Here is a 14,800-nt window from a genome sequence, read left to right on the forward strand (position 1 = left end):
AAGATATTAGGTTCCCAAGTATCATTCTTCAGGGTGGCACTCAGATACATGCTCAAAAGCTAAGCACATTCTTAGAGCTTACCAAAATTAAGCCCATGATTGAGAGATGTCCTTTAAAAAGCAGCTGCTAGCTTTGAGCAAACCTAAGGCAGCTCAGACAGTGCCTTTTCCACCCAATTTAGCCTACTTTGACACAATTTATTAAGAAGAAGAAATCCTTGAACTAAAAAGCAGGCTGAACAAATTCATTATGTATTTTTTTTTAATGAAGGAAAATTTCCCAGGTACGATGGCCCATTGCTCTGATTGATCACAGTGCAGCCAGAGCAGAGGACTGAGTGGAGTCTTCAGCAATCAAAGCCGTTAGTCCTGCCTGCCATGATCGGATTGCAATTTTCGGCACGTGTGGGCATTATTTGCCTGATTTGGTCTTCTGCAAAGCACGGGCAGAACAGGACAACGACAGCTCCATTCATGAGGACCAGTCGCTCATTTTATCTACATTTACTGGATATATATCCCTTTGGAGCACTGCTTTGCAGACTGTACTAGATTTGTATTGGCAATGGCAAAAAAACGTTACTTTAACATTGTCAAATCAGCACCAGCCCTGAGACTTGATGATAGTTGCCTTTGATGTTTAGGGGAGCTGAACACATTTTGAATGTCTGATGGGATTTGCAAGGAACATAATACTTTTTAATAAAACTGGAATTTTACTCTGAAGAAAACATCAACAGTCTTGAAATGCACTCTTTTACTGATTTGGGGGGCAGGGGATCAATACCAAAACTAGGGAAAAAAAAAAGTTGTACTGGTAGAAAAATCTCTTCTTGTGATATAGTCATTATGTAACAGTTCATGGTATACTACAGACATTTAAATAAAATATTGAACAATTGAGTATATGTATATATCATTAAAATAAAAATTAAGAAGGAGCACACATATTGATGCAACCAACACAACATCAGAATGAACCATTTCAGTTTTCCCCCACTTTCTAAAACTTCTGATTCAATGCACTTCCAGGCTATGTTTTTCTTTGTTTATAATGAAAGGTTGCCCTAACCAAAGTTTTGTAACTAGCTCAATGACATGCTAATTGTTTCTTTCCTGTTTAGAAATATATTGACTAGAATGAAGTTCAATTTTTGTCTCCAAATACCTCTTCCATAATTATTATTGTGTAACTTCTTGTTCTGTAGAGTTATATTAAAATTATTTAAGTAATTTATTTTACTTTCATTCAAAATAATTTTCCTGAAAGTGAAAAACCTTTTCATTTTCTTTCAGCCTTCCCCCCATTACTACTTCCCATCTAATGATGCAATAATGATTCACCATTTGGTGTTCTCCAGCTTCAGACTTATTTATTGTAATTGCCTAATTTCTTATGAGAAAGGCAGATAAGGAAATATTTCGAAAGGGTTGCAAGTAGCAGACAAGAACCACAAGACTGCAGTTTTTCTTAATTTGTATCTAAACTGTCTTACTGTGCTAGCTGAAATACTGTGTTTGTATAATTTTTCTATGCAGATTCAGTATCATCCATCACTCAGTAACTGGTATAAACCATGCATCTCATTCTAAAACCTCCAGGTATCATTCTGGTTGCCATTACTGCAGAACATTGCATTCTTCTAGGGAAGCTACAACAGAGTAGTAAGGTGCATAAAACTTTGTATAAAAGATTATTATTTTGATTCAAGTCCTCCAGTTTTACTGGCCAAAAGAAGATGATTCTGGTTCTGTAAGGCTGCGTGGTTTCTTGGTTTCCCTAGGGAAGATGAGCCAGGGTTCAGTCTTCTCTAGGTTTCAGCCCCTTAAAAGCTTCTCTTAAGAGATTTTGTTAATCTTTTTATTTTATGTTTTTATTGCTCTCCTGAGGAATAGTTAAGGAAAAATACCTGCCCTGAAACATGACCTTGCAATATTTTTCACATCCTGCCACAAGCTCTAAGAGTGAATACGAGTTAGCTAATAAATGCAGCTCCCAGCCCCATACTGCTAACGTGATTGATGTTACGAGTGGCAATGCCTATGATAATAAGAATGTTAATGAGAAAAACCAGGCTGGTTCATGTTTTGTAAGAAACAGAATAAAAACCAGCATTTGTCAACTGGGAAAAGACATGCACTGGAAAGGAAAGAAAGATTACAGTCCAAAAAAATGGTATTCAGAAAAGAAGAATGAAACTGTGATAAGTACAGATATCAATTGAAAGTATTGTACATCGGCCTTATATGATGCCTTGTTTAAATCATTTATATTAATTTGATTGATTGCTTCTTGAAGAAAGACTAAGGATTTCTGCAAGCATCCTCACTTTTATGAGGATTTTTAAAAATAGGATGAGGAGGCTGTGAGAGGAAAGATCAGGAGTCCAGAACGAGTTCTGTTGAGTTTAGATGAAGGTCTGCAGTCTCCAGCTTGTTTATGGGCTGAGAAACTTCAAAGGTATTTCAGACCCTATAAAGGAATTAAATGCCAAAAAAGCATCAAGATTTTAGTCATGGGAGAGGGATAAGATATGGAATATTTAATTCAATCTAGCCTGTCTTTGTGTCTGCATCTGCAGAGTTTTGCTTTGCAAGTAATAACCTGCAAAGACAAGGGAAAAGCCATTTTGTCCACTTACACACGCACTCAGCTTTGCAGGGGTGATGTGAAGGGTACAACTCTTCTAGGAGCAGTTGCAGAACCCAACTGGAAATAAGGCTCTAGGAACATCCCCTTGCTCTCCCCTTCCCTGCAGAAAGGGGGCAAATATTTAACAGGATCTTTAACAGGAACTATGGTTAAAATCCACCCTAATAGCAAAAAGACATATTTTGTTCGATAAATGCAGTGATGTGCTTTTTTTTTCTCTCTCTTTGATTAATACTGATTTTTGTTAAACACTCAGCATTTCTCTTCATAGAAGAACCACTGGATTTGCAAGAGTTCACTGAAACTAAAGAAGCACCTCTCAAACTATTCTAACCTGAAAGCAGAGGATGAGTGAACAGGCTGAAACATATGGATTGATAGGAACTGAATTCATGTGTCTGTATAGAAGAGAAAAAAAGGGATTTGTAGGTCTTGAACTGCTCTAAGGAAGGATCTATGTATGCATTCCATTATTTTCTACTTGACCATTAATTACCTTGTAGGTCCTGCAGACACAGACCTGTTTACAGTATGTAACGTACACCAATGCTGAAGAAACCCAAGCTAAAAACATAAAGAAGCTAGCACATCTACACAGCACAATGCTGCACCATGCCCACAAACCAGTTCAGGTCCCAGAAACAGCTTCACCTTGGAGGAATATTTCACCTGCATACAGCACCGTACACAGATCTGCAGCACCTAGCTAAGAGTTAGTTCATGTACTTTCACAAGGAGGAACATGGCATAGGATGGACCTGTAATAATGACTGAATGGAAGAGTGCGAGCACAACGCCTTTCTTCAAAATGTAAAAAAGAAACATTTTCACTTACGTTAGGCCATGCTGATGTTTCCAGAGCTGATTCGCAAAGCAGACTTCTTTGAAATCAGGATTATACTCAGAAAGACAATCTACTCTGTACTGATTTACAGTCTAGGAGCATCTCAAATCCTAGACCTCATAAGAGGAGTAAGTCCATGGAGGAAGTGTCACCAGTCGAAAGATGGACTTTGATTCACGCTTCTGTCCTACTCTAGATTTTGCATAAGAAATTTCGGAGTGCTTGTTACAAAATAGAGAGATCAGCTTACAGTAAACATTGCTGTAGATGGTGTCAACAGAAGTCCAGATCAAACTAACAGCAATATTGCTGCTGGAGAGCCTTACTGGGACTGCATGAGTAACAGTCACTACATGCAAGTACAGGCAACACAGCCACAACACAGAACTAGGACACAGGTTTTTGTTCAATTAGACGTTTTCCATTACCTCTTTGGGAATGCGGTAGAACAAAACTCAGACAAAATCAGACTGCCGGTTTCCACCATGCTGCCTGGTATTTTAAGTGTGTATCTCATTAATACAATTGACATCAATGTCTTGCACTGAGTGAAGATATCAGAATGTGGCCCCCAAGCAAGAATTAGCCCCCCCCCCCCGCCATAGCTTTCAGGACTCTCTAAAGGATGTGCAGTCCCTGAGGAACAAAGCTCATAGCCTTTTGCACTTAAAAATAAGTCACTTAAATGAGAGGATGCAGGTGGCTCGCTTCCTGAAGGCCTACACGGCTCTAATTGCAGCGCAAGGCTGGGCAGAGTGATTCAGTGGGCTAGTGTCCGGCCTCATCGTCCCCATCCGCCTGCGCGGGAAGGAGAGCTGTTTCCCAGCTGCCGCCAGCACCCAGACTCATCCTCTGGCCCAGGATGATGCCTCTGGCACAAAGCAAGGCACCCAAAACACCAGTGGAACTTAAAAATTGAAGTTTGACCACCTGCACGCTACACAAGCGCAGCACTGTGCTACCACATTAAGTGGACCCCAAATACTTCCGAGAAAGAAAATATAAACAGTTGCAATGCATGCACTTCATACGCACAGGAGACATCCCTCATATTTCCTCTCAAACCTGGGAGACAGATCACTTCCCATTCCTGCCACTGTGTTTAAAGTTACGCTCATCTAGAAAACTACTCTGGGGACACTTTTTGTGGAAAGTATTTTACTAAAATGTGAGCAGAAAAAGCCTGATTTACAAGCAAGCCCCTCCTTCTAATGTAAAAGACACTTTATAACCTCCTGTGTATATCTTTAAAAGAGCTTTCCCCTTCCATCAGTCTCATTCTCTGCAGTGGCAGCTGTTAAATCAAGCAGATAGGGGTTAGCTAGACTGAGCCTCTTCGCAGCCCGGCTTGCTTCTCTGCTTGATGCTGCAGTGAAGCTACTGTCCCACTTCTGGGGCCGCAGCAGGAGGCCAAGGAACAGTCTGCGCTGTCATAAATCTGGCCTTTCCCAGCAAGATCAAGGAGGAGAAAGGCTGTGGGAGGCCTCCATGGAGGCAGAGGAAACTGTAACAAACGTGTCAAAATTAACTGGATTCATGTTTGCATTTGATATGTCTACGCATATGGGCACAGCACTCATTCAGCCCTGCCCTGTTTGGATCCCACCAGATGCAGTTGGGAAGTCCCTTTTTTTGTGTCATTCAGTCTGAGTTAAGCTGCATCAGGGTATAAAACAGGGCTGCACAGCTCAGAGCCTGAGCTGCTTCACATCCAGGCAGAGATAATAAAGTGAACATTTGCACCTGTTCATGTGGACATGCATGCAGAGATTTTGCTGACCACGGCAGAATAAAACCTCTTTATAATGCACAGATTCAGTGAAAAAGAGGATGGGCAAAACTGCTTCCTGCATGCTTGTACAGCGTGGCAGGAGTCACGGGGGCTCGACCTGCCAGTTCAGAACATCATGCATTTTGCTCTAGTAGCTGGTCCAAATACAGGATGAATCTTGCTCCTGCTTAATAGCCTTGCTTCCTTAGCTTGTTGGGCAGAGGCTTATCCTTTCAACACGGACTGCCATGCAACAAAACACTGGGGAGAGACACTCACCTCGAATGCACTATTACTCGTGCTTCTGAGGGGAGGCATTAGCATCAGTTTAACTCCTTTTTTCCACTGCCAGAAAGCACGCATAGTTTCAGAATGAATCTTTCCTTGAAATAGCTACATTTTTCAAATTTGCTCGTAATCTGTGGCCAAGGATTGTGATTTCTTTCATCTTAGCTTCCTAGTGTTCAGTTCTGGCTATGTCAACTTATTATAAGAGCAGAATACGACTTCTTTCCACTTCTGGCTGAGGACTGAGCCTAGATTAATTTCAGTGACTACTTTAAATTTGGAGCTTTTGAGTGAAAAGTGAGCACGTGAAAATAGAAAAAATATTAATGGGGGAAAAAAGGTACTATTTCCCAGGAAACCGTCTAAGCTGATGACCGCACAACCTACTTCCTTTGTTAACTCTAGCCTAGCATTTACTGTTTTCTGTAAATCAAACAGGGAGGGAAAGGTTCAGATTTATCTAATATTCTTCAAAATTAAATGCATCACAGTGCAGTCATCTGCAAAAACAGACCCAACATTTCATCAGCTTTTCTCTTCTCTTTTGGAGGATTAATAATCACTCATGCAAGACCTATTGTCTTATTACCACCAGTTTATTAGAAAAAACATTAGACTTCTGCAATGGGTGTGAATTGGCGGGGGGGGGGAGGGGGGGATGCTTTTTAAATAGTGGGTGTTCACATAACATTCTAGTAAAACATTTCTTTACCTGAGGATCACCTTCTGTACAGCTACTCAAAAGGATAAGTCAAATGAAGCTAAGGCTCATTTACCTCTTTTCATACCTATTTGGATAAAATTTTCATTTGAAAATAGCCCTCCTTGCAGGGGTTGGCAACGTCGTTATTAATACCTATTTCCCTGACACTCTTTTAACTATTGCACAGTTACTACTCCAGTGGAGCAGGCCTTTACCGACTGAGTAGAGCTGGTGGGTTTGAGAAGGTGGATAGCTCCAGGAGCAGTGGTGTGGAGCAAGTCACCCATTACCTACAAGAGCTATCTAGGAACAGTAAAGGCCAAACTCACAGACTGCAGTCAAGTACATTCTTCTGGGTCATTAAAGAAATATTCAGCTTGATGCAACTGAGGCACAAAAGCTCTCTGTGTCCTTCTTCTGCCAAGCATGGAAGAGTGCCTCACTTTAAATGATTTACAGAAACTCCCATATGCCAAAAGACATATCATTTACATGGAATTCAGGCAGCTCCCTGCAATCATTGCTTACAGATAATTATACAAAAGAAGTAGTGGGAAAAAAATCTAAATGGAGTAAGCCAGCTTATCAGCAATTAAGGTTTAGTTTACTTCTCCCAAAGAAAAGCTATGGACATTTGCTAAGAATCATCTTTCTACTAATGGGACAAATATGAATAATGAAAAATATTTCTTCATCCTGATTTCATAGCTGCACTCAGTTTTATGCCTGGAAAAAATAAAAAATTGATATAAAGCTCCTTTTAATAAAATAAGACAAGGTACAAGTGGCAATGGGTGAAAAATTCAAGCAATCAGTGAGCTTGTTTTCCTTTCCTCGTTTCTCCCAAGCTTCTGTCCTAAAAAGTCTCTAGCAGTGGTATAAATCACAACTCCTTTTACAAAGTATTATTAAATGTCCAACAGAAGGTAACTAATCTTACACTGTGCATCACTTAACAGCAGTTGTGTCTTAACACACTCAAGAACAATTGTTTCACATCAGGCAGTCTCAACTTTTAGAAGATACCTATGGTGTTAATTTGAGTTGTCCTAGGCAATTAGAGGATCTATACCTCCACTATCATAAACAAATTACTTGGGCTAGGATTTGCACAGGGGTACTATTGACATTACGTTCACAGCTATTTTAATACAGACCAGATTGTGTCTAGCTCTAATACTCCAAATCTTTAATAAATTTATCCCACAACATCCATAGAAGATAATTAAGTGCCTTTGTCCCCATTTGCTGTCAGTGGGGAGCTGAAACTCAGAGACGGAGTGGTTTAGATTCCCACAGAAACGCAACTCCCTGTTTACGCGGTCGACGGTCTGGTCTACGGCCAAGGCTGCGCAACAGCCGTCACAATGGGACTGACCCGGGAGCCTCCCAGGCTTCCTCCCCTCCGCTGCTACGCTCCCCTTCCCAAAGCTACTGCGGAGGAAGAGGGACCAATATTCATTTCAGCAAGCTCTTCTCCTTTTCCATCTCACAGGACAGCCCTCTGCTCTGTCGCTGGGTTTGCACGGTGCCCAGGCAGCCTAACGTTATTATGAAGGAATCATAAGCACAAGCCCTAAAGAGCTATAATATATGGAGACAGGGAAAAGTAGAAAGGAAAAGATTACTGGAGTTTTGCTTGCAACAGGGGAAGGAACTCGCTTTTAGGGAGTTACTGTTTTAGAGCGATTTGATGAAATAATAAACAAAATACTCCACTGTTAATTTCTGTAGACCATGATGCTGTGCAGTGCAGAGGAGTAGACCTACTCCCTGCCCAGAAAAGGCTTCCTACATAGTTTCAATATGAAGAAATGCATTCATTTATCAATGACAAGAAGTCAGAAGGCAATTTCTTAACCTTAGTACTTTCTCTTCAGCAGAAATAGCCCCATCAAAGTTTTAGGTGTGTGAGGAAGAGATTCAAATGGTTTTAACACTCAGGCTTTCTTTTGCAAATTGCATTAAAACTGTCCTGAATCAATATTGCAAAGGAGAAAGGTCAAGGCTTTATTTATATAATACAAGGATGTAATGCAATAACCGGCTGTTTGAGACACGTAAGTAGGAGATCAGGGACAAAGCTAGAGACAGGATGTCAGCACTGCACAGGGAATTAGCCATGCAACTCCCTCCCATTAATTACAGATACGCACATCCGAATCACCATACATCATTATGAAAGTGTACCAAGTGATAACTATGATTCATATGTTACCATTAAGAATGCAGCGAAAGGTGGAAAAGGACTGTGCTCTTCCGGCACCACTAGGTAACTGTGGCTGTGTGTTCTTCCTATGTCCAATTTGAAATGCAACAGCAACCATGGAACAACATGTTAGGAAAGTAATTTTCCTAACATCCTAAAAGTGCTTTTTTTTTTTTTTTAAATAATGTTACTGTAAGAGGAGTAAGTATTCCCATATCTGTTGTTAGGCACCAATATAACATCTATAGACAAAGCCTTAATATAAAGTAAAAATTGTTACACCTTGTAAAATCTCCCAAAACGCAGCGCATATATTTATATCTGTCAGAGAAAATAAAGGATTTAAGCTCAAAAAATCTTGAAAAGTTCAATTTCTAAATCCTATTTTTGTGTGAAGTAGGTTACTTGCTTAATACAGGGAATACCGTGCAACTCTACTCACAATAAAGCCCACCATGTGTGTGTTCAGGACAAGGGCACATTTTAATTAAGTCCTGAACACGCTCCTTGCATTGTTATTGTCCAGCATATAAACACACCGTTTACCAACAAAAATGCAGAGAAGAAAAAAATCCTTAATTTCCCAATATGTTAGCAATGTATATAAAGGACAAATTACCCCTACATAAGGACTAATTACACACATTTTTGTGTTATTGTCATTGACATCAGTAGAGAATGTACACAGACAAAAAGGCTGAACTTGACCAATGAAAAAGCTGAGTGACAGGAATCAGTAAGCTCTTCAGAAAGCAAAGTACTATTTCCAAGAGTTGGCATCTCTTGCAGCAAGCTCCTTGTACATACGAGGTCTGCACAATATTCATTCTCATAGCAAAGTGACAGTTTGAGAAGTAACAAAAAAATTAATCAAAATATGGAAAAGGAACATACAACAGAATCACAGAATCGCTTAGGTTGGAAGGGACCTCTGGAGATCATCTAGTCCAACCTCCCTGCTCAAGCAGGGACCTCTAGAGCATATTGCCCAGGATCACATCCAGACGAGTTTTGAAGATCTCCAGGGAAGGAGACTCCACCACCTCTCTGGGCAACCTGTTCCAGTGCTCTGTCACCCTCACAGTGAAGAAGTTTTTTCTCAGGTTCAGATGGAACTTCCTGTGGTTCAGTTTCTGCCCATGGCCTCTTGTCCTGTTGCTGGGCACCACGGAGAAGAGACGGGCCTCATCCTCTTGACACTCCCCCTTCAGATACTTGTACACGTTTATGAGATCCCCTCTCAGTCTTCTCTTCTCCAGGCTGAACAGGCCCAGCTCTTGCAGTCTTTCTTCATAGGAACACTTAAACATAGGAACACTTAAAATCATGTGCAATTAATTATTACCTGCAAACACTTAATTGAAATCTCTCTGACAACACAGAAATAATTGGTTTGTCTGGGTCTGCTATAAATATTGTTTCAAATTTTTTAATGAAAGTATTGCATTGTATGCAAAGTCTGGCTTTTAGGTTTGTATGAGACGGCTACAAAAACAAAAGCCATTTTGATAATAAAACATATCCTGGCCAGCTAAAGAGTTCTGGGTGCAGCTGAAACTGCACTGCTGCCAAGGGAAGAGCTACAGGTAATGCACTTGCTCTTGACCACAATGAAAAAAACTGATCTGTACTGCATGCCATCAAGAACGCTTTCTTCCTTAAGGATGCGCATTGCACCCATACCTAAAGGTCAGACAACATCCTTCTTAAGGGCGTCTTTCACTTCACTGAAGTTTCTATAGCAAAGTATTCAATATATAAATTTGGATAGAGTATTTTAATTTCAAAATTCACTTTTTTAAACAAAGTTGATATCCTCAGAAATGGAAGATGATGTTTATCTTTTATGCTTTATCAGTCATTGCTAAGTTGACAACACATCTCCAAATTACTGACTCAATCATAAAGTTTTCATTCACTGCTACTATTTCATTAGAATCACATCAGTGCAGCTCTGGGATGCAAAGGCCTTACATTATTACACAGAAGATGATGAATGTAAGAACTGTGAAATCTGGTTGTTAAGAATAGTGTTTTTTCATTGTTACAATTCAGTTCCTCAGGACACGAATATGGTCAGCTTCCAGGGCTTTTGGTAGCTGAGGATGAAGACTAGACAGTAGAAGCTGACTAGCACCCCAATTAGAGCTGTGCTGTAACTTCTGTAATTAATCTCCTGTCTTAGCCTACTAAGGGCAGTATCAGCAAAGATTAAGGTCTATCCTTAAGTTACCATCACTCGTTCTCTGCTCCTGTGGACCCAAGGTTCTGCGGTTTACAATATGAAATATTTTTTAGTAAAGACTTTGCAGAGCACTAAGGTCTTTCTCATAGAGAAAGAAGTCATGAATCTAAGGCATCATTTGGTCACCTTTGCCAGACCCCCAGAGCTGCCCAGAGTTCTGCAGTGCATTAACAAGTGCTCAGGGAAAGTGCCCCACAGTCTAGATCAATGTTAACGGCAAAACCTTTCCAAAGGAAAAGGACATGATGTCCTCTGTGTTTGGTTTCTCCAAACAAAACAGGGAGGTAAATCACAGGTTTCTGATCACACATTGAAAGGCCTTTCAGCCAATTTTCCCACTGCTTATCTAAACATGAACACAACAATCACATATTTTAAATGATCTCTAATGAGCTTGGTGACATCGCTACACATGCAAATGATCACTGATGGAAAATAAAGCATAATAGCTGGACTGGGGCTGCTGGACTCACTATGAGCTTATGTTTAAGCAATAAAGGGAGGTGAGAAGAAAGTAAATGAATGGAATAACATGCTCTCAGAGAGAAAGGGATATGCAAAGTAGAAAGAAAGGTTCTTTATCATTGCTTATCACCAAAATATTTGACCTTTTCACACATGATAAAGATTGAAACTCAACATTGACAGAGGAAATTATTATTCCTGCTCTACAAAGAGAAACCAACTCTCAAAATTAGCTAAGAAGTGGGAAACCCCCTGTGACTGGGCATTCCCTAGCTCAATGCCCATCCTGTGTATTTTGATGCTTTGGGGGCAGGACTTCTGCCTGCACGATGGCAAGCACAAAGGGTCTTCTGTTTGCTTTGGGCCTTTAGCTGCTATTGCAATACACAATAACACAAATACTGCTCACATTCTTTCTGCAGCACATAGCAAATCTAGGAAATGAACACCAATAATCTGGACAGAGGTCCAGTGTGTCCTAACCAATGAGTCATCTGTCCTCCTTGAAGGGCCTTTACAAAGGAAGAAAAAACAGAGGCGGAGGCAGAAGGCAATGACAGAAGGAAACAGGGAACAGACAGAACTTCACACAGATCTATCTCCGTAGGAGTCTTCTGCTGCCCCAGGCACCAAACTGTTGGAACAGAAGAAAGATCATAAAAAACAAACCACCAACAGCACAAACTTAAATCAAACTGCACCAAGAAGCTCTTTCCTGGAGAATATAGATGGATGCAGCACAAGAGAACAGGAAAGAAGTGACATGAACATCTTGCTTAAATGAACACATTATTTGAACTTTAATTACAATAAAGGAAAACCTAATTGATTCCAATGTGTAAAGTAATTCAAGAGTTTATTGGAGAGAGCACCACTGCTACATTCTAAGAGCATGTGTTTTATTATCTCAAGCTTTTGAATTGCAAATCAGTGAGTTTGAGGGTATTTAGAATACCACCATTTTAAGAGGTGTCCATGCTATTAGAAACTTTAGAAAAATATGGAAGACACTGAAAAATCAATGGAACTATTTCTTGGGAAGTTACTCCAAGCAGGCACGCAATTGCTCAGATGCTATCAGAAGAGGGGGTGGCATTTCCACACTGACGTACACAGCACTTAGCTAGGTATCCCCAAAGCTGAATTTGCCTCTTGCAACAGATATGTGAACTGAGAGCTTCTCTTGCAAGTACGAGTTGCATAATCACATCCTCTCTCTAAGTAACTGTTCATGAATGAACAATCTGCTCGCAGAGAGGGTAAAATCCTGGGTTTTTTTTTTTTTTTTTTTTTTTTTTTTGAAATCAGCTGCATAAACCCATTGACTTTGGGAGGACTCCAATTTCAGTGAAATATGACCCTGCAGCACCAAAATCAGTGGTATATATACTCTGCATGAAGGGAGAGAGAACAGTTTGGGTACTGCCATTCTCCATGGGAGTAGTTAATTCTTCTAGAACCAGAGATTTTTGAAGCTGTGGCAATTTACACTTTTCTGGCTTCTGCTCCCTTCCACATGCTTCCAGCTCCTCTGACAGCTACCCAGTTGTGATTTTTGTTAGTGATCCTCTCTAGTGGAGTGCTATTCCTTCTACCAGGGATCAGAGATCATCCCACCTCTCCTCCATGCAACGTGATTTTACACCTCCCCTGCTTCTACTTACATTCCTTTTTTGCTCGTGTTGTTTCTTGTAGCTAGAATAAACTTAAGTTGTACTACAACAAACACAAAGTCTTTGTGCAGGTGAAATACAAAGCAAAAGGGATTGATTCTCCATGCTACATTTACATGAGAGATTAAAAGTCTTGCCTGGTTTGGACATCACCACAGATTGGATCTATCCTTGGATGGCCCAGCTATACTCAACACTGCTCCTGTAAACTGAAAACTCATATGAGGGCAGAGAAGAACACGTGTGCCAGCAGGGCCACGCAAAGTCTTGCTGGCATTCTCCAGCCTCAGGCCTGCGTTTGGGAAGGCCACCTTGCACACAGGCAGCCTGTGGTCCAAGTGGAGATGCAGAGCCTCCTGCCTCTCAGGTAACTAGGGGAAACCCAGCAAGGTTAGCCACAACAGAGAGCAGCCACCATCAGATGGCAATTTAGTGGCTTAATGAGATGGCAGGCTCATTCCCATTCTTCGCAGACAGGTGTCTAACCTTGCACAAAACCATCAGCACAATTGGAACTAATTGGAGTCCTTTTTGCTAGGCTCAGCGGGGAAAGCAAGGAGTGAAAGGGTACAAATGAAAGGCGGCCTGGGTCCAGACGCTGTCCCCTCCGAGTGCAGGCTGGGACACACTGATGGGAAGGAGTGGAGAAGTGCAATGCCGCTGCACACACTGTGTTACCTGTAAAGGCAGGACATGAGTCCCTCACTTGTCAATCAGCTGTAAGAGCTATTAAATGGTAAAATAAACCCAAGTAAAAGTGCAGCTGATGTCTCAGATTATAAAAATGGGCTTTTTTTTTTTTTTTTTTGACAGCAGCATTGCCTTTGTGTTGTTATAGACTCCCTTCCACCTTTCTTACTCCATTTCTCATCAGTCGCTGTGGCTCAAGTCTCATAATAGAAAGTCCCATGCTTGTCTTGGTCTCCTCACCACACACAGAGCAGGAATTTGGAGCAGAGTTTTTGTTCGGGGCACTTCAGGACTCAATGTTCCACTGAAGTGGTTTTTGTTTCTTTCAAAAGCATTACTATTTAATGGCTTGATTTAAAATAATGCTAAAGTCTGAGAAGAGGCACTTGTGACACACTGGCCTGGCCTATTAAATTAAATTCCCAAATGCTGCAGCACAGAGCCCATGAAATGGAGGACATTTATGGTTATATTTGCTGAGGATGTGCAGAGGGGTATTCACCTCAGTCTAAATCCTTTATTTTTTAATACAGCTGAGACTTTCCAGCACATCCTCTATTCTCAGGCTCTGGCACGGCTAAGGTGCAATCCCCATCAGCTCATGAAAACCATAGGTTCAGACCACTCTGAGTTAGTTTGGACACTAGACCTACAATCCCAAGGTGCCTTGGGAATATGCACACATCCTCACTTCTCAGACACGGGTGAGCTACTGCTTCTCCCTGAGGGCAAGGGAAGAGGGCGCTGAGCTGAGCAAGGCTGCTTGCACCAGTGTGGGGAAGCTTTGGCCTGAAGCTTTTGGCCAGGAATGTGGTCTGCGTAGAAGTGATGAAACAACCATTCCAGCTTTTTCCTCAGGCTCAAGACATCCAAAAAGCTCCAAGATCATTGTTTGCTCCGAGGACATACCATTTTTTCCTACCGCTACTGTCTAACAACACAATGTTAAACCAAAAATTGCCCTTTCCTTCCCTTTCTATAACTGAAGATTACTTAATAATCTGTTGCTTATTTATGTGTAAAACATTGTTGCACAGCCACTTTCTCAAATTTACATGCGTTTCACCTGCTGAATATACCAGCTTTTCCCTTGGGGGACAGTCCGACTTTATCAACAAGATTTTAGCTCAGAAGTCATCAATATGAGAGGACAGGCCACAGCTGCCCATACAGAGCCTGATTCCTTCAGTTAACTGTTACTGTACCTGGGGCTTCGAGACATGTAAGTTACCTGGAGCAGTTTGCTCCCTGACCTGAAC

The sequence above is a fragment of the Struthio camelus genome, chromosome 14, assembly GCF_040807025.1.
Source record: "Struthio camelus isolate bStrCam1 chromosome 14, bStrCam1.hap1, whole genome shotgun sequence".
NCBI classification, from domain to species: domain Eukaryota; kingdom Metazoa; phylum Chordata; class Aves; order Struthioniformes; family Struthionidae; genus Struthio; species Struthio camelus.